The sequence below is a fragment of the Pan troglodytes genome, chromosome 3 (assembly GCF_028858775.2).
Source record: "Pan troglodytes isolate AG18354 chromosome 3, NHGRI_mPanTro3-v2.0_pri, whole genome shotgun sequence".
Lineage (NCBI taxonomy): Eukaryota > Metazoa > Chordata > Mammalia > Primates > Hominidae > Pan > Pan troglodytes.
The window spans coordinates 90889017-90907732 of record NC_072401.2 but is presented as its reverse complement, the minus strand read 5'-3'; the positions used below and the strand labels follow the sequence as shown (position 1 = coordinate 90907732).

Below are 18716 nucleotides of genomic sequence, written 5' to 3'. Positions count from 1 at the left end.
CCATGTCACTCCAGCACTCTAATATGGAAGTGTTTCAACAGGATGTTCTTTCAAAAACAAAGGGGGAAATAGTCCACATATTGACTAGAAATATATTTGGCAAATGTGGGAGAATAATCTATTACAGTGGATTAATCAATTAATCAGGGAATTAATTTTATACATAACAAGACAGCTAGAGGTAAGCCAAGAGTTGGTACAGGTGTTAAAAGAAACAAAAACTGAAGCTCCTTCTAACTTCCTGCTTTAGACTTCTTTATATGCAAATTTCTCCTCATGATTGCAAGATGGCAGCTGTATCTTCAGGTATATCATCATTGTTCCAGGCAGAAAAAGGTGGAAGTTAGAAAAGCAAAAGATACATTCTATTTGAGTTTTTCACTTTAAAATAGTCAGGGAAACAATGGATTTCTTCGAAATTCTAGCTAGTATATTTCTAGTTATGTGACATTTACCAGAACAGGATAATAGAGCCAACTTTAGCACCAATGGAGTATGAAAGGTTGAGTATTTTTAACTGGGAACAAAAGTATCCCAATTTTCCTGCTGTTACTGGAGAAAAAGTAGTTTATGGAGTTGGGTAGATAAATTTTGTTATTGTTATGGAAGAAATGATTTATGGAGTTGGGAAGGCAAACAGCAATGTTTGCCAAAAGTGTAATGAATAGAGAGAAAAACTGCACTCTTACCAATGTAAAGAAAAATTACATGTTGGCTTTACTCTTATTTTTATGGCTCATAAGCAAACAAACAATAATTTGCCTATTTCTTACTCCTGAAGTGGTTTATATTAATGCTATAAGAGAATCTCACCTCCCTAAAAGCAATTTCAGTTTAACGAACTTGAAGCTTTTTCATCCAACTCTAGGTTCATTAGTCTTCCTAGACTCATTTCTTCTCCTGTGAATTGCAAATTATTTTCCTCTTTATTCAGGAACATACCATACCTGAAGAAAGTCCTTTGGCTCAATACTGGCTTTTTCTGTACATACACACACAAGCACACAAAAAAATCTAGCTTGATTGCCAACTGGTATCTAATCTTATTTCAAAATAACTCATAGTCTTTTACATGAATATATGTCAATATGAGGGAGATGATGATTTACCTTTTCCAGGACAGAGGATAGAATTATGTAAGTGTCTGATATCACAGTGATATTAGAAGGACACAAAAAGTCACTTTATGAGTATTTTCTTTTCTTAGGTCTGTCATAGCAAAATACCACAGACTTAAGTACATAGACACTTATTTTTTCTTAGTACTGGAGGGTAGAAGACAAGGATCAAGGTATTAACAGGCTTGGTTTCCTCTGGGGCCTCTCTCCTTGGCTTGCAGATGGGCACCTTCTCTCTGTGTCCTCATATAGTCTTTCCTGTGTGCACACACATATCTTTGTGTTTTCCTGAGTGTTCAAAGAGAAAAGTTTTTCCTGTAATGTTTTACCTAATGCTTCCCAGAATAGAATTTAGAGTCAGACAAACCTTGGTTTTAATGCAAGCTCTGATTATACTAGCCATAAAAGCTTGGCCAAAATAACTAACTTCTTTGTACCTCAATTTCCCCATTTATGGCATGAAGGAAATCCACTGGAGTGCTTTTGCTGATGGCCCCCCATTGGAGTGCTTTCGCTGGTACTTGTGTTACTACACCAGAGAGCTTTTGCAATAGGATCCCACTGCCCAGCCAGAGTGCTTTTGCAGGAGGCCCCCAGTGCCCCACCAGAGTGTTTTTGATGATGGCCCCTCATAGGAGTACTTGTGCTAGCATCCCTGCTGCCCTAGCAGAGTGCTTTCAATGGATGCCCCATCACCCCACTGAAGTGCTTTAACAAGAGATTCCTGCGGCCCCATAGGAGTGCTTTTGTCAGCAGCCCCTGACATAGCAATTTTGCCAGCAGCCTGGGAGCACCTTGACCCCTCCAATGCAGCTTGTCCTTGACCTCTGTGGGGATCCAGAGGACAAACCCATGTGCCTGGTCCCAGCCCCCCAGAGTTAGATCACACAGCCCAGGAGTGCCAAGCTTAGCCTTGGTCCTCTGAAAGCATCCAGAAATGAAGACAATCAGCTACATCCAAATTATACCATAGTCAAACCCTCAAGGAAATAAAGAACATAAAAACAGAAAGCCTCATCCAAAGGACAGCAGCTTCAAAGGATAAAGAAATATCAGCTTTCACAGATTAGAAAGAACCAGTGTAAGAACTCTGGCAACTCTAAAATCCAGAGTGTCATCTTACCCTCAAATGATCACACTAACTCTCCAGCAATGGTTCCAAACAAGATAGAAATGGCTGAAATGACAAACATAGAATTCAGAATCAGGATGGCAAGGAAGCTCAATGAGATACAGGAGAAAGTTGAAACCCAACCCATGAAAAAGAGTAAAATGATCCCAGAATTGAAAGACAACATAGCCATTTTTAGAAAGAACAAAACTGAACTTGTGGAACTGAAAAATTCACGACAAGAATTTCATAACACAGTTGGAAGCACTAACAATGGAATTGACCAAGCTGAGGAAAGAATCTCAGAGTTTGAAGACAACTCCTCGAATCAATGCAGGCAGACAAAAATAAAGAAAAAAGAACTTTAAAAACTAACAAAACCTCTGAGAAATACAAGATTATGTAAAGAGACCAAACCTATGACTCATTGACGTTCCTGAAAGGGAAGGAAACAGGAGAGAGAGTAAGAAACTTGGAAAACATATTTGAGGATACAGTCCATGAAAATTTCCCCAATTTCACTAGAGAGGTAAACAGGCAAATTCAACAAACTCAGTAAACCCCTGTGAGATACTATACAAGATAACCATCCCCAAGACACACAGTCATCAGATTCTCCAAGGTCAACATGAAAGAAAAACATCTTAAAGTCACCTAGATAGAAGTGATAGACCACTTACAAAGGGAACCCTATTGGGCTTACAGCATACCTCTCAGCAGAAACCTTACAGGCTAAAAGAGACCAAGGCCTTATTTTCAGCATCCTTAAGGAAAAGTAAGACCAACCAAGCATCTTAATACTCTGCTAAACTAAGCTTCTTAAGAAAAGGAGAAATAAAATCCATTTCAGACAACCAAACTCTAAGGGAATTTACTAGTGCTAGACCTGCTGTATAAGAGGTTCTTAAATGTGTTTTTGTGGTGGCATGTTTCTTTTGCTTCCATGTTTAACATTCCCCTAAATACACAGCCCACTGACACTATAAAGAAACTACACAATAAAGTCTAATCAAGCTAACAACACAATGATAGGATCAAATCCTCGCATGTCAATATTAACCTTGAATGTAAATGGGCTAAACACCCTAATTAAAAGACATAGAGTTGCAAGTTGGATAAAGAAGCAAGATCCAGGCCAGGCATGGTGGCTCATATCTGTAATTCCAGCACTTTGGGAGGCTGAGGCAGGACGATCTCTTGAACCTAAGAGTTTGGGACCAGCCTGGGAAACATAGTAAAACGCTGTCTCTACAAAAAAAAATAAGAATAATAAGTTTTTAAAATTATTAGCTTGCAGAGGTGGAAACAGGTGGAATTTATGACTCAGTCCCAGAAACAATTGAAGCAAAAACAAAAATTGAGAAGTGGGACCTAATCAAACCAAAGAGCTTTGGCATAGCAAAAGAAAGAGTAAACAGACAAACTACAGAATGAGAGAAAACATTTGCAAACTATATATCTGATGAAGGTCTAATATCCAGAATCTATAAGGAATTTAAACAATTGAACAAGCAAAAAACAAATATCCCCATTAAAATAATGGGCAAAGGACATGAACACACTTCTCAAAGACATACATGTGGCCAAAAAACATGAAGATAATGCTCAACATCACTAACCATTAGAGAAATACGGATCAAAATCACAATGAGATACTCTCTTAGAACAGTCAGAATGGCTATTGTTAAAAACTCAAAAAATTACAGATGTTCGTGAGGTTGTAGAGAAAAGGGAATGCTTATAGTCTATTGGTAGGAATGCAAATTAGTTCAGCCACCATGGAAAGCAGTTTGGGAATTTCTCAAAAGAGTTTAAAACAGAGCTACCACTTGACCCAGCAATTCCATCACTGGGTGTATACCCACAGGAAAATAAACTGTTACACATGCACATATATGTTCATCACAGCACTATTCACAATAGTAAATACAGGGAATCAACCTAGATGCCCATCAACAGTGGACTATATAAAGAAAATGTGGTACATATACACCATGGAATACAATGCACCCATTAAAAAATGAGATTATGCCCTTTGCAGTAACATAGATGTAGCTGGAGGCCATTAACCTAAGTGAATTAATAATAGGAACAATAAACCAAATACTACATGCTTTCACTTTTAAGTGGGAGGTAAACATTGAGTACACACAGACACAAAGATGGGAAAAATAGACACTGAGGACTACTACTGGGGTAAGGGTGGGAGCAAGGTGAGGGCTGAAAAACTAACTTACAGGGTACTATGCTCACCACCTGAGTCACAGGATCATTCCTACACCAGTCTTCACGAGATGACATGCAACTTACCTATGTAACAAACCTGCATGTGTATACCCTGACCCTAAAAGTTGAAAATAAATAAATAAAATAAATATAAAATATCTACCTTTTAGTGTCACAGAATGATTAAATATCAGAATATATATACATATATATGTATATATATTGCTTAGCACAGCACCTGGGACACCTTGGGATGTAATATTAGCACAAAGAGGCTAAGAGATCTCCTTTGGGAGGCAGACTCTGACACTCACTAGCTTAGTGACTCTGGACAAGGTCTGCAACATCCTCTACCACACTTTCCTCATCTCTCTCTCCCTTTCCCTTTCTTTCTCTCTTTGTGTATGTGTGTCTCATCACTCATTCTGAAGGAAGCCATTGACATGTCCTAAAGACTCAGGTAGCCTATGAACAGACTTACTTGGCAAGGAATAAAGGCCTCCATCTAACAGCCAGTAGGAACTGATGCCTACCAACAATCATGGGAGTGAGCCTGGAAGTGGATCTTTCAATTGCAACAGAGTCTGAGGGTGACTGCCAGTGAAGCTAGAAGTTCTCCTGCAACCTCACGAGAATCTGAACCAGCCAGTCTGGAAGACCTTTTGGATCCCTGGCCCTCAGAAACTGCAGATTATAATGAATAAGTGTTATTTTAAGTTGCTAAGTTTTGTGGTAATTTATTACTCAGCAGTAGTTAACTGTTTTCCCCCTACAACATTGAAGATAAAGACAAATAACCAGGTAGACAGAAAGTCTTTTTGTTTTTCTCAGATGGCTCCTACACTTTCCCCTGGGAGTTTTTAAACATTATTAACCTTTATTTATAAAGACTTCAGGTTTGGAACAATTCTCACAAAGTGAAAAATCTGGTCAACATGATGACTCCAGACCCTTTTTTCATTTATTTTCATATCTGTAAAGAAGGAATATTTTTCATCACAGATTATATATGGACTGATAGAAAAGCCTGATGTAAAGTGAATCCAAGAGTGGGAAAAAACCCTTAAGGTTAAAGTAATGTTGTACCAACTTGGGAATTTTATAAAAATAGCCTGTGTCTATAATTTTATTGAAAACTAGACCAAAGAAGCAAACTAAAATTGAAAGCATTGAGTTATTACTTTCCTGCTCTGACAGCACAAAGAAATCATTCTGTATCTAGAAGGCCCTCAGGCTTTCTACTGACTAAATTGTACATATGATGAGGCTGACTGAACATGACATTTTATATGATACTGACATTATACTGAAACTAGTCTAGAAGCCAGTTTTTTTTTTTAATGCCACTGATTTCCTTGGAGAAATAATAGAACTAATCTTCCAAACTGTTACTTTTTTTTCTCCACCCTTGGTACCTTTCCAAAAGGGCTCCAGCTTCCCTTTAAGGCAGACAATGGATGAGATGATTTGGGCTTTTCAATGTATTGTTGCTTGTTTGGCAATTAGCTCCTTATCTCTTGGGAAATGTAATTTGGAATGATGAGATCTTTTAATTTCATATCATGGAACATAGATAGATGTAACCAGAATGCCCAGACCTATCCTTGTCAGAGGGCTGTGGAAGCACAAAAACACCTTTGTAGTCCTGAGAGCAGCATCAGAGCCCATCAATGACCTGTCACAATTTCACCTGTCAAGACCCTTGGCAAAGGCATCACCGTATTGAATCCTTCCCTGAGATCTTAATCTGATAAATTATTTGCCTTCCCCCAACCCCAATTACTTTGTCAGTGCATTTATTCCACCATTCTTTTATTCTACCTGTTAATATTGTTGTTTGTATACTTGTCTTTATTTCACAAAGATGAATTGCCAGTAATTTTGCTTGACTTTGGGAATACAATTACAAAGGAGATATACAGTTCCTTAGCAGGACAAAGAGGATGCCACAGAGATCCTCACAATCCAGCAGAAACATTCTCCTTTCCTATCTTCTTTCAAAATATTGCCTGTCTCACCCCCTGTAACAGTCAGAGATAAGCATTGAGAAGGGGACTATAATTAAAACCCATTACTCACCTTTCTGTAAGAAATCATACAGATGAATCGCATCATATTTAAAACATTCTTCCATAGACACAAGAACTCCTAGTCTTCCAGTCCCCTATCTCTACCTCTGTATGTATAGCCCCCTAAGCTTACTCAGCCTCCCATCCTGAGTGTCTTTGTGCTTCCAGTGTACCCTCCAGTATGGCATCTGCAAAAAAGCCTGTATCCTCAAGTTATCTGAATGATCCTATAACTTTCTTGCTTAGCCAAAACCAGCTGAAGGTTTGCTATGCCCTAATGACATTACTTTTCCCACATGGTCACAAATGGAGAAAGTTTGTTCTCCCTCTTTACACAGAACACTGGGAGGAGGCAGTTGGTGTCCTCCTTGTTCTCTATTACAGCTTCGAGATTAATGTTCCTCCCCTCGCCAAAAACAAACACACCAAGAAACTACATGAAACATATACCATCTGACACCACATTTCATTTTCACAGATATCTACCATCCACCCAGGCATTTCTTTTTCTTTTTGTTTTCTTTTCTTCTTCTTTTTTTTTTTTTTTTTTTTGGAGATAGAGTCTCACTCTGTCACCCAGGCTGGAGTGCAGTGGCGCAATCTCAGCTCACTGCAACCTCCACCTCCCAGGTCCAAGCAATTCTCCTGCCTCAGCCTCCCAAGTAGCTGGGACTGCAGGCACATGTAACCATGCCTGGCTAATTTTTGTATTTTTAGTAGAGACGAGGTTTCACTATGTTGGCCAGGCTGGTCTCGAACTCCTGACCTCAGCTGATCCACCCGCCTAGGTCTCCCAAAGTGCTGAGATTACAGGCATGAGCCACCGCACCCAGCCCCACCCAGGAATGTCTATATTTATTGATGATTTTAGCACTTGTCTCCAAGTCCTTATTCCCTCAGAATTTCTGTTATTGCTCATGGTGACTTTAATATCTCTAGATGATTCACTGAAACTTCTCACTCTGCAGGTCCTTAATTCTTTCCACGTCCAGTGTCTTACACTGATGTTCATGGTTATATCTTAGACCAGAGGGTGGACAAACTATGGCCCATAGCCAAACTGAGTCCACTGTCTGTTTTTGTAAAGCCTGAAAATGAAGATGGTGTTTCTATTTTTAAGCAGAACACAGCCAAGTTCATTCGTGTATATATTGTCGATGACTGCTTTCATGTTCCAACAGCAGAGCGAGTAATCGAGACAGATTTATTGCCTACAAAGTGGAAAATAGTTACTATCTGGTCTTTTACTTAAAGGTTTGTTGATCCCTGCCTCCTAGACCTTCTTATTACCGATAACTTCAACACTCAAATCTTAAACCAGCTTAAGTATAGATAAATAAATACATAGATAGATAGATAGATAGATAGATAGATAGATAGATAAAGACTTATTGCAGGATTGCAAGGCTACGGAGTAGCTAACAGACTAAAAAAAAAAAAAAGGAAAATCTAAAGGAACTATAACAGGGAAATCATACAACATTCTTGTCCCTACTCCTCTGTGGGTTGTTTATTGCCTCAACTTGTGGACAATTTTATCCACCAGTAAGTTGGGATGGGGAAGGGCAATCATGGATCTAGTATCTGTTTTAGGTTTACATTGTCCCAGTTTAGTGATCCAGAGGGAAAAAAAAGAGCTTCTCTTTTTACTTGGTCATATAAAATTCCAGGGAAGAAATCGAATTGTCCTGGCTTAAGTCACACACCATTTGATAAACAACCCCAGTTGTATGGATAGAGTGTTATGATTTGTCAGACTAGGTCATATGAGCTCCCTGGTGGCTGGACAGGGGTTTGGGTGGCAGCATACCCTATGGACATTCCTACAATAACTACAAAAGGTGGTTAAGGAATATATTCCAGAACACAGGTGAGGGTACGTGGTGCTCCTACCAGAAGAAGGGGGAAGGGATTAATAACCAATCCTCTCCCTCCCAAAAAAGATATCCACTCATTTTCTTGTGAAGATTATAGTCTTTAGGTGCTTTATCCTTGGGCATTTAAAGGAAAATATAAATTACATAGAATTTTTAATGACAATGAAATAGACATTACAGGGAGGAGACAGAGACCTGCTTAAATTTCTAAATGCCCATTTAGTCCCTATGTAAGGGATGCTAAGCAGTGTTGGGCTACAAGTTAACTTCTGCTAAAGGTGGAATTTGCTTGAATATTCATAAAATCCTGGAACCCTCGGTTGGCACGGTGCACTTGGCCTTAGGGGCGCCTCTGGGATCACCTGCTGTGGGCAGGATGGAACAATTATTTTAAAGAAGGTGGGAAATACTCTAACACCTTTCTATAAGATTGTTAGCAGAAATCAAGAGTCTTTGGGGGCACCATGCTACATCCTTAAATATATAAAAGGACAAGTTTCATCCAATTTCTAATCATATAATTTTTAGATAAAAGAGCTTCTCCTGGAAATTCCCAGATATTACAGGTCTTGTCTATTCTTGCAAAATGTGTTAACTATGTGTAAACTCTCAACTGAGTATAGCCACACATAGCCTTACAGTACCTTACTGAGGCACACTAATTACAGCCTTTAACACTATCTATGCCTGAAAGAAGAAAGAACTATCAGAAAGGAATGTAGAGTTTCCTGCCTAAGAAAGATTTGCTGTAATTCTCTTCTGAATTGGCCCTTACTTGCTAGTATAGAAATCCACACATAACTGCAATGTGATGGGACAGGATAGGCCCACCCTAACAAAGGAGAAGGGGATATGGTTCCTTCGGTTTTCCCCCTGGAATCCAGTAGGGGAGCATTAGGAGAGGAGGGCCGCCACACAAACCACAGCACAGCAGAGGACGCAACCACACTAGAAAAGTCTTTGATGAAGAACACACATCAGACATTTTACATATAAACATCAGTAAGCTCAACCACAGTGAGAGGAAACAGGCACCTTAAAAGAGGAGACAGAGGGTTTGTGGCATTTTGAAGAAGTAGTTAGACATGAGTCTCACTTTATTGGATATTCTTTAAAATTTGCTTGAAACTTTGAAAGCTTTCAATAATTTTCATGTCCGAGGGAGGGGAGAGTTGCTTTAATAGAAAATTATAATTGTTCCTTTTTGTGTGAACTGAAAGGGTGTTTTCATGATGAAAGTCATCTTCATTTGGTTTTATAAATTTAACTTAGTATATTGATGTTTCTTTAAACAAGAAGCAAATGATATATATATACATACATATGTTCATTTGCTTTAATGAACATATATATGTTCATTTGCTTAGTATAAGACAGACATATATACATATATATTCATTTGCTTATAGAGTATATATATATATATATATTTACTTTAAGTTCTGGGATACATGTGTAGAACATGCAGGTTTGTTACATAGGTGTACATGTGCCATGGTGGTTTGCTGCACCTGTCAACCCATCATCTAGGTTTTAAGCTCTGCATGCATTAGGTATTTGTTCTAAAGCTCTCCCTCCCCTTGCCCACCATCCTCTGACAAGCCCTGGTGTGTGATGTTCCCCTCCCTGTGTCCATGTGTTCTCATTGCTCACCTCCCACTTATGAGTGAGAACATGTGGTGTTTGGCTTTTTTTTTTTTTTTTTTTTTTTTTTGAGACAGAGTTTTGCTCTCTTGCCCAGGCTGGAGTGCAGTGGCGCGATCTCGGCTCACTGCAAGCTCCGCCTCCCAGGTTCACGCCATTCTTCTGCCTCAGCCTCCTGAGTAGCTGGGACTACAGGCGCCCGCCACCACGCCTGGCTAATTTTTTGTATTTTTAGTAGAGACGGGGTTTCACCGTGTTAGCCAGGATGGTCTCAATCTCCTGACCTTGTGATCTACCCACCTCAGCCTCCCAAAGTGCTGGGATTACAGGCATGAGCCACCACGCCCTGCTGGTGTTTGGTTTTCTGTTCCTGTGTTAGTTTGCTGAGAATGATGGCTTCCAGCTTCATCCATGTCCCTGCAAAGGACATGAACTCATTCTTCTTGTGGATTTTTTTGTTTGTTTTTGTTTTGAGATGGAGTCTTACCCTGTCTTGAAGGCTGGAGTGCAATGGTGCAATCTCAGCTCACTGTAACCTCCGCTTCCTGGGTTCAAGTGATTCTCCTGCCTCAGCCTCCCGAGTAGCTGGCATTACAGGTGTGCGCCACCACGCTTGGCTAATTTTTTGTATTTTTAGTAGAGATTAGGTTTCACCATGTTGACCAGGCTGGTCTCAAACTTTTGTCCTCATGATCCACCTGCCTTGGCTTCCCAAAGTGCTGGGATTACAGGCATGAGCCACTGTGCCTGGCTGAACTCATTCTTTTTTTATGGCTGCATAGTATTCTATGGTATATATGTGCCACATTTTCTTTATCCAGTCTATCATTGATGGGCATTTGAGTTGGTTCCAAGTCTTTGCAATTGTGAATAGTGCTGCAGTAAACATATGTGTGCATGTGTCTTTACAGTAGAATGATTTATAATCCCTTGGGTATATACCCAGCAATGAGATTGCTGAGTCAAATGGTATTTCTGGTTCTAGATCCTTGAGGAATTGCCACACATCTTCCACAATGGTTGAACTAATTTACACTCCCATCAACAGCATAAAAGCGTTCCTATTTCTCCACATCCTCACCAGCATCTGTTGTTTCCTGACTTTTTAATGACTGCCATTCTAACTGGCGTGAGATGGTATCTCATTGTGGTTTTGATTTGCATTTCTCTAATGGCCAGTGATGATGAGCTTTCTTTCATATGTTTGTTGGCTGCATAAATGTTTTCTTTTGAGAAGTGCTTGTTCATATCCGTTGCCCACTTTTTGATGGGGTTGCTCTTTTCTTGTAAATTTGTTTAAGTTCCTTATAGATTCTGGATATTAAACCTTTGTCAGATGGATAGATTGCAAAAATTTTCTCCTATTCTGTAGGTTGCCTGTTCACTCTGGCGATAGTTTTGTTTGCTGTGCAAAAGCTCTTTAGTTTAATTGGATCCTATTTGTCAATTTTGGCTTTTGTCGCAATTGCTTTTGGTGTTTTACTCATGAAGTCTTTGCCCCTGCCTATGTCCTGAAGGGTATTGCCTAGGTTTTCTTTTAGGGTTTTCATGGTTTTAGGTTTTACAGTTAAGTCCTTAATTCATCTTGAATTAATTTTTGTATAAGGTGTAAGGAAGGGATCCAGTTTCAGTTTTCTGCATATGGCTAAGCCAGTTTTCCCAGCACCATTTATTAAATAGGGAATCCTTTCCCCATTGCTTGTTTTTGTCAGGTTTGTCAAAAATCAGATGGTTGTAGATATGTGGTGTTATTTTTGAGGTCTCTTTTCCGTTTCATTGGTCTATATATCTGTTTTGGTACCAGGACCATGCTGTGTTGGTTACTGTAGCCTTGTAGTATAGCTTGAAGTCAGGTAGCATGATGCCTCCAGTTTTGTTGATTTTGCTTAGTATTGTCTTGGCTATATGGGCTCTTTTTTGGTTCCATATGAAATTTAAAGTAGCTTTTTCTAATTCTGTGAAGAAAGTCAATGGTAGCTTGATGGGCATAATATTGAATCTATAAATTACTTTGGACAGTATGGCCATTTTCATGATATTAATTCTTCCTATCCATGAGCATGGAATGTTTTTCCATTTGTTTGTGTCCACTCTTATTTCCCTGAGCAGTAGTTGGTAGTTCTCCTTGAAGAGGTCCTTCATGTCCCTTTTAAGTTGTATTCCTTAGTATATTATTCTCTTTGCAGCAATTGTAAATGGGAGTTCACTCATGATTTGGCTCTCTGCTTGTCTATTATTGGTGTATAGGAATCCTTGTGATTTTTACACATTGATTTTGTATCCTGAGACTTTGCTGAAGTTGCTTATTAGCTTAAGGAGTTTCTGGGCTGAGATGATGAGGTTTTCTAAATATACAATCATGTCATCTGCAAACGGAGATAATTTGACTTCCTCTCTTCCTATTTGAATACCCTTTATTTCTTTCCCTTGCCTGATTGCCCTGGCCAGAACTTCCAACACTATGTTGAATAGCAGTGGTGAATATTTTGAGGGACATGTGAAGCAAGACTATTACCACCATTAATTGGGATATGAATGAAGTAAGGTAGGACTAGTCAGGTCAGCTATTATACTAACTGAAATAAAATTATGATTTCATCTTTACAGTACCATACATACTTATGACCATCAGTCTTGGCTATTCTTATTTATATGAGAATATAATAATGAAAATAATTAATACCTCAAAATCTGGGAACCAAAGGGAAGAAAAAATCACCCAAATCAAAATTCCACTTTTGAAGGAAGCTTAATTTCATAGGAGAGGTCCAACTAAAAGAATACAATTTAAAGTTAGGCAAGCAGAATATAATGCCAAGGTTTTGGTGTATGTACTATATCTATAAACAGATATGCATATTAAAAATAACAAAGGGAAATTCATCAAAATATTCATGGAAATTATATTAATAGTAATGAAAATTTCTGAGTGATAAAAAATTAGTGATTTTAAATATTATTTTTATTTTTCAAATTCTACACAGTGAGGTTATATCGTTCACATAATTTTAAAAAGCCAAAAAAAAAAGGATTTAAAAAAGTTAAAAGAGGCAGGATATACTTAAAAGCCAAATCATTTTTAACAGACGGGCATCTATACTTTAGAAAGAAGTTGCAGCATGGAAAACTATTGGTGATCTATTTCAGTTTTTCTATAGTTAGCCATAAGCCTTTCAATAGGTGACCTAAATTTCCTACATTATGAGTGAGCAGCAGCAAAAGTAACTATCTCTTCTGATTCATAATTAAGCAGCATATTTAATAGTCCTATTGATTTGGTTAAGTAATAAACTCATCATTTTATCATCAATTTGATTTTGAAGGGTTTTTTGGCACAAAATTGTAACTGTTAACCATATTTTATTTCTCTTAGGTTAAGAAACAAACCCAACACTATTACAGTGTTTTCACAGGGATCTGTAAAGAATGTCTGAGGCAAGGCACAGTGGCTCACGCCTGTAATCCCAGCACTTTGGGAGGCTGAGGCGGGCAGACCACTTCAGGTCAGGAGTTCGAGACAAGCCTGCCCAACATGGTGAAACCCTATCTCCACTAAAAATAGAAAAATTAGTCAGGCATGTTGGCACTCGCCTGTAATCCCAGCTACTCAGGAGGCTGAGGCAGAAGAATCACTTGAACCCAGGAGGCGGAGGTTGCAGTGAGCCGAGATCATGCCACTGCACTCCAGCCTGGGCAATAGAGTGAGTGAGACTCTGTTCCCCCACCAAAAATAAAAGAATGTCTGAGGCCTACAATTACGCTACAAGAACTAATAAAAATATTCTCTATTCAGAATAAGGAAAGGGAGTTTTGAGTTGCTGTTTCTACTACCAACCTCCTACTCCCACTGCTTCTTCAGGATCCACATCAGTAACAGCAGAGGGGCCTTGGGGAACACATATCTAATATCCCCAGTGGCCAATTGACCCCCATCTTAAACCAGGTGAGCATCCATGAAAACAGCCACCCTTGCCACTCTAAGCAAATACCCATGAAAGCTCATTCAGAGCTCTCATATATTAGTGAATTATGTATCACTGTGCCTGTCCTGTTTTCCTTTCAACTCTATTATATTATTGATTGACCTTGGACTTTTCTACAGCTGCAAAGACGTTTTGGTTCCACTTTACTTATGACTATGTTTTCTCTTATTGTTTCTGTGTATTCTTCCTCCAAAACTTGTCTCCCTTTAGACAACATTATTAGGTTTAATCCCAAGTGAATAGTAACCAAAATAATGATTAAAAAGTATAATTAGAAATTTGCAGGAGTAGATATTGGAAAATGAGGGTATCTATTTAAATTATGGAGGAAACTAGATGATGGCAATTACAGCATATTTAAATTTATGGGATGGATAGATTTCAATGTTATCACTACAGTTCTGTGTGTATTTGTATAAACTAATTTATATGAACTAATGTCAAAAGTCTGAAATTGAGTCCTACTCTTCCTGGCTCATTTATAGAAAAACTGGCTGCATGGCCTTTGCAAGTCCCTTCATCTTTCTGCATTTCAGTTTCCTCATAGGTGGGAGGAATTTACTTACCTATTACCTAAGGACCCTTCATACATAAAATTCGATTATTCTGAGGTCTTTCCCTATTCTTCCTCTCATATTTAATTGAAGTAAAGGTCCCATCAGTCTCATAGCTCCCTTCATCTCTTATTAAACAAGGATGGCTCTGTGTTCTCGTCTGTTCTAAAGGTCTCTTAAAGAGAAATCAAATTTTTTGAGATTCTCAAGTCCTGATTGACTGAGACCTTTACATCCTAACAATAGCTATTTGATACAGTCACTGGATAAGGCAAAGATTCTTCTGTTGATGTGTGTAAGTGCCTGTGAGTTCAGCCAGCAAAAAATCCATTTGATTGAATAGTCTTAGCACTAAACAAGGTCTCATCCCAAGGGATGTAAGATAAGATAAAGTGTTGGGTCATCTTTTGTTGAAATCTTTGTACAATCCAAATGCCTTAGCTGATAACTTCATAGGCATTGGGGATATAGTTAAGGTAGATTTATTTTTTTTAATGAATTCTATAGTTTCTCGAATAACCATAGCAGCAATCATTGAGGGAATAAGCCATCCCCTAACATTGCAGTCAAAAATAAATAATGCAGATATTCTGTATTTCATAAAATTCTGCATAGTGAGAGAAACAGAAATATATATATTTTAGTGAACTTACACATACTGATCCAAAACTTTTATATCTTAACAGCTTATGGACATATATGATAAAATCAAGTCATTATTCTAAACTTATTAGTCAAATGGTTTATCAGCAGTTGGACAACTTTATGGTAAAGGGAGGTCTACATTTCAGGCTGAGACATTCTTAATTGGAAATGTATAAAAAAGTCCAAAAAATCCCAAATGAAATTTTAAAATATCTCTATGATGAGGACTTTTATTTATAAAGCTTTCAATATTTTTGAAGCATCTGAATATTACTTTTAATGGTTTAATGACATTATTAACATCTAATCCCATGCCTTTATGCCTTTTTCCAAAAGTTCAACAGGCATTTTGCTAAAATCATGAAATCTTAAACTTGATAAGCTGTAGGAAATGACTTTCTCTCATTGTTTTTTCTTTTTGTTTCTTTTTTTTTGCTTGACTCTTGTCCATTCTTAAACATCTGTTCGGCAAAGCTTTTCCTAACTCCATTTCCCCTGACAGATTAACCACTACCTCATTTCTGTTTTTCCTTTACCTTGGATATATTTGTGACATGCATGCACCATTCCATGCTTTAATGGTTTGCATATCTGTCTCCCCCGTAATGCTGTCGTGTCCATCTGTGTCCCTAGTACAAGGCACGGAGCCTGGCATACAATATGGGCTCAGTACATATCATTGAACTTGTGAGAAAACTGAGACTCAGAGAGAGGCTGTTGTTTTCTTCAGATAATATAGGTCATTTATAACAGTGTTTGTACTGGGATTCAAATGACCTACCCTTAGCACGATGCCCCTCACTTAATTCATACATATTGAAGGAATTAACGAATCAGCATATTAATAAATCAATTGTTCTTGAGCACTTTCCATTGCACTATCCTAATCAAATAATAAATATAACATATTTTTTTAACCAGTCTTCTGGCTACCTGGCTTCAGTGAAACAAGTAATGAGGAAATGAGATTAATAAAACATCAGCGAGACCAGATATTTCACATACATTTGATTATTGTAGCCTCATGGAGATATAGTTTATATCAATCAGATATGCTAAAATTTATCTGGTAATAAAATTCTATTGTTAACATCTAACAGTCTAAGCTAGTGATCTGAGAGACAACTTTCTCACCAAGTCGAATATCTATCCAGTCAACACAGCTATCCCAGGAATCTTGTTTGGAAAATGAATCCTCTTGGGCATGGATCAGTCCATGTGTCACAGATGGTTTATGGATAGTTTGCTGGTTTCTCTTTTGTTCTGAAAGCAAAGAGGTAACTTTTGTATTGAATTGAATGCTAAGCAACAGCTCATTTGACTTTAAGGGCCATAATATGTTTTGGGTATATCCCTTCTCAGAAATGAAGCAAGAACCCTCTTCCCTCGGATAGCCACAGGGCTTCCACTCTGATGTCAACCAAATACCTGTGCATACCTTGCCTTACCAGAGAGGTCTATCCACACTTACCTTTTCTAAAATAGGACCACACTCTGGCTTTCCCCTTCATCATCCCCTTTCCCTGCTTTTCTTGCAACTATTATCACCTAACACTCTTATTTTCTCAGTTTTTGTTATTACATATGTGTATATAATATGTTTATGCTGTCCAGAGCTTACACATTCAATATTTTTGGGGTAATTAGTAAGCAATGTCATAGATACACCAGAAATTCTGTTGGGAGTAAAATTCAGATTCAAGATTTTAAAATTGGTAAGGACATTGTAGCTCATGTGGTACAAACTATTTATTTTGTAAGTATGAAATCCAATGCTAATAATAACAGCTTTTTAATTGCACATTTCATGTTCCAGGCACTGAGTAAAGCGCTTTACATGCATAAACTCTTGTGACACTTTGGCAATTTTATAAGAGGGATCTTGTAACTATATTTTATTAATTTAAAAATAAGCATTTTCTACATTTCAATTTTAATGTTTTAAAATTATCATAATTGAAATCAGAATGATTATTACTTCAGGCATTTTGGAATTTGCTTATGTGAGTTTGGAAAATAGAAGAAGTAAAAAAAATCAAACAGAAGGTCTTTGTTTAAATAAAATAATAAACTAGATTACTGTGTTTACCGATGTGTTATTTTTCAAGAAAAGGATGTAAAAATAAATTTGCTAGTAATGTAGCTTCTATTTTTCTCTGATTTGTTAAGAAAGAAGAATTCACAATCCTTCAAATGCAAGAACCACGTCCTCATCCCCTCTATCATGTACAATGTGTGAAACATCATTTTTCCAGTGCTGGTATGAGACTCTACCATATGGAAGAGTGGCTGGAACAACCAGGATCATGGGTCCTGACATTGTTTTCCAAGGTAACAAGGTAAAAACCAGGGGACATTGACAAGGAAAATTTATAAGTAGAATGACAAAGTTAAATTTCAGAAGCCCAAAGTGGAGTGGATAAGGTTAAAAGGCAGAGCTGCTATCCAAATAGCTCAACAAAGTAGAAAGTGTGATTAGAATAAAAGATTGGGATCAGCTTTGACAAAATCAACCTTGGCAAGGGGATGGAGCAGATTCTGACAATTGTGCCCCCTAAAAACCAAGCATGAGTGATTTTTAATTGTCGGACACAGCTGTGTGCCCCTACGACCCCTGGCTTTAGGAGACGATAAGCCTCTGAGATACTTTCCACTCCACAGGGAGCAGACCCTGGTGACAGCACTTGGGTGGGTCCTCCTGGAGCACTAATCATTCTAACAACCAATATCTGGCTAATGAAATAGATGAAATTAGAAATCCACCAAGAGACTCAAGAGACAAGAAGATGTCAGGCATAACCTTCAATGAACAACTCCTCACAAACACATGTTAACATGCTGCACAACAGCCTTTTTCTTGGGTCTCGAGAGTACCAGAGTGACAGATTATCATGTGCACAGTAATCCAAGTGGATGACATTCTGTCAAGGCTGTCCTAATTACAGTCTTGCATTTATGACACAGCAATCAGGAAGACCATTCTCAACTCTAATCCCTGTTGTTTTGTAGGCTAGTCATTCAGCTTCCAAATAAAGCTACCTCAGAAAAAAAGCCCATTTGTAAAATTAAAGTGATCAGGTTAAAGTGATAATATGAACAAGTATTTATTAATTTATGAATACGAAGGTTTTCTTCTAACACAAAAATATCTTAATGAATGTAATCACACTTGGCAATCCCTGCTAGACACTTATGAGTAAGAATAAATGCTCATGAAAAACTGCTCTTTGTTTTCAACAGTTCTACATTTCAAAAAATAAAAAGCTCAGCAGTTAACTGCTGCAGTGATGATGCAGAGGATTCAGCCTTCCACTTAAATATTTCAGCCTGACATCACTGTTTATTCACCAGATGAATGCTGGTTTATCCAAGCCACTTGAACAGGGCAACACTGAGTCAGAGGAAGAGTGCTGCCACAGCATCTGAGATGTTGAGTGCAGCTTTAAGCGGCTGTTTGGGGACTATAAGTCACTGACTGCAGCTAGTCCT

General features: G+C 38.1%; 1 long non-coding RNA gene across 1 annotated transcript in view; it reads right to left on the bottom strand.

Annotated features, from left to right (window-relative positions):
• LOC129143745 (uncharacterized) overlaps positions 1 to 18716 on the bottom strand; it is a 229571-nt gene that overhangs the window by 182442 nt on the left and 28413 nt on the right. The window contains exon 2 of the long non-coding RNA XR_008547566.2: positions 16362 to 16490. This is a non-coding gene — a long non-coding RNA (uncharacterized LOC129143745). The remainder of the gene's footprint in view (positions 1 to 16361; positions 16491 to 18716) is intronic.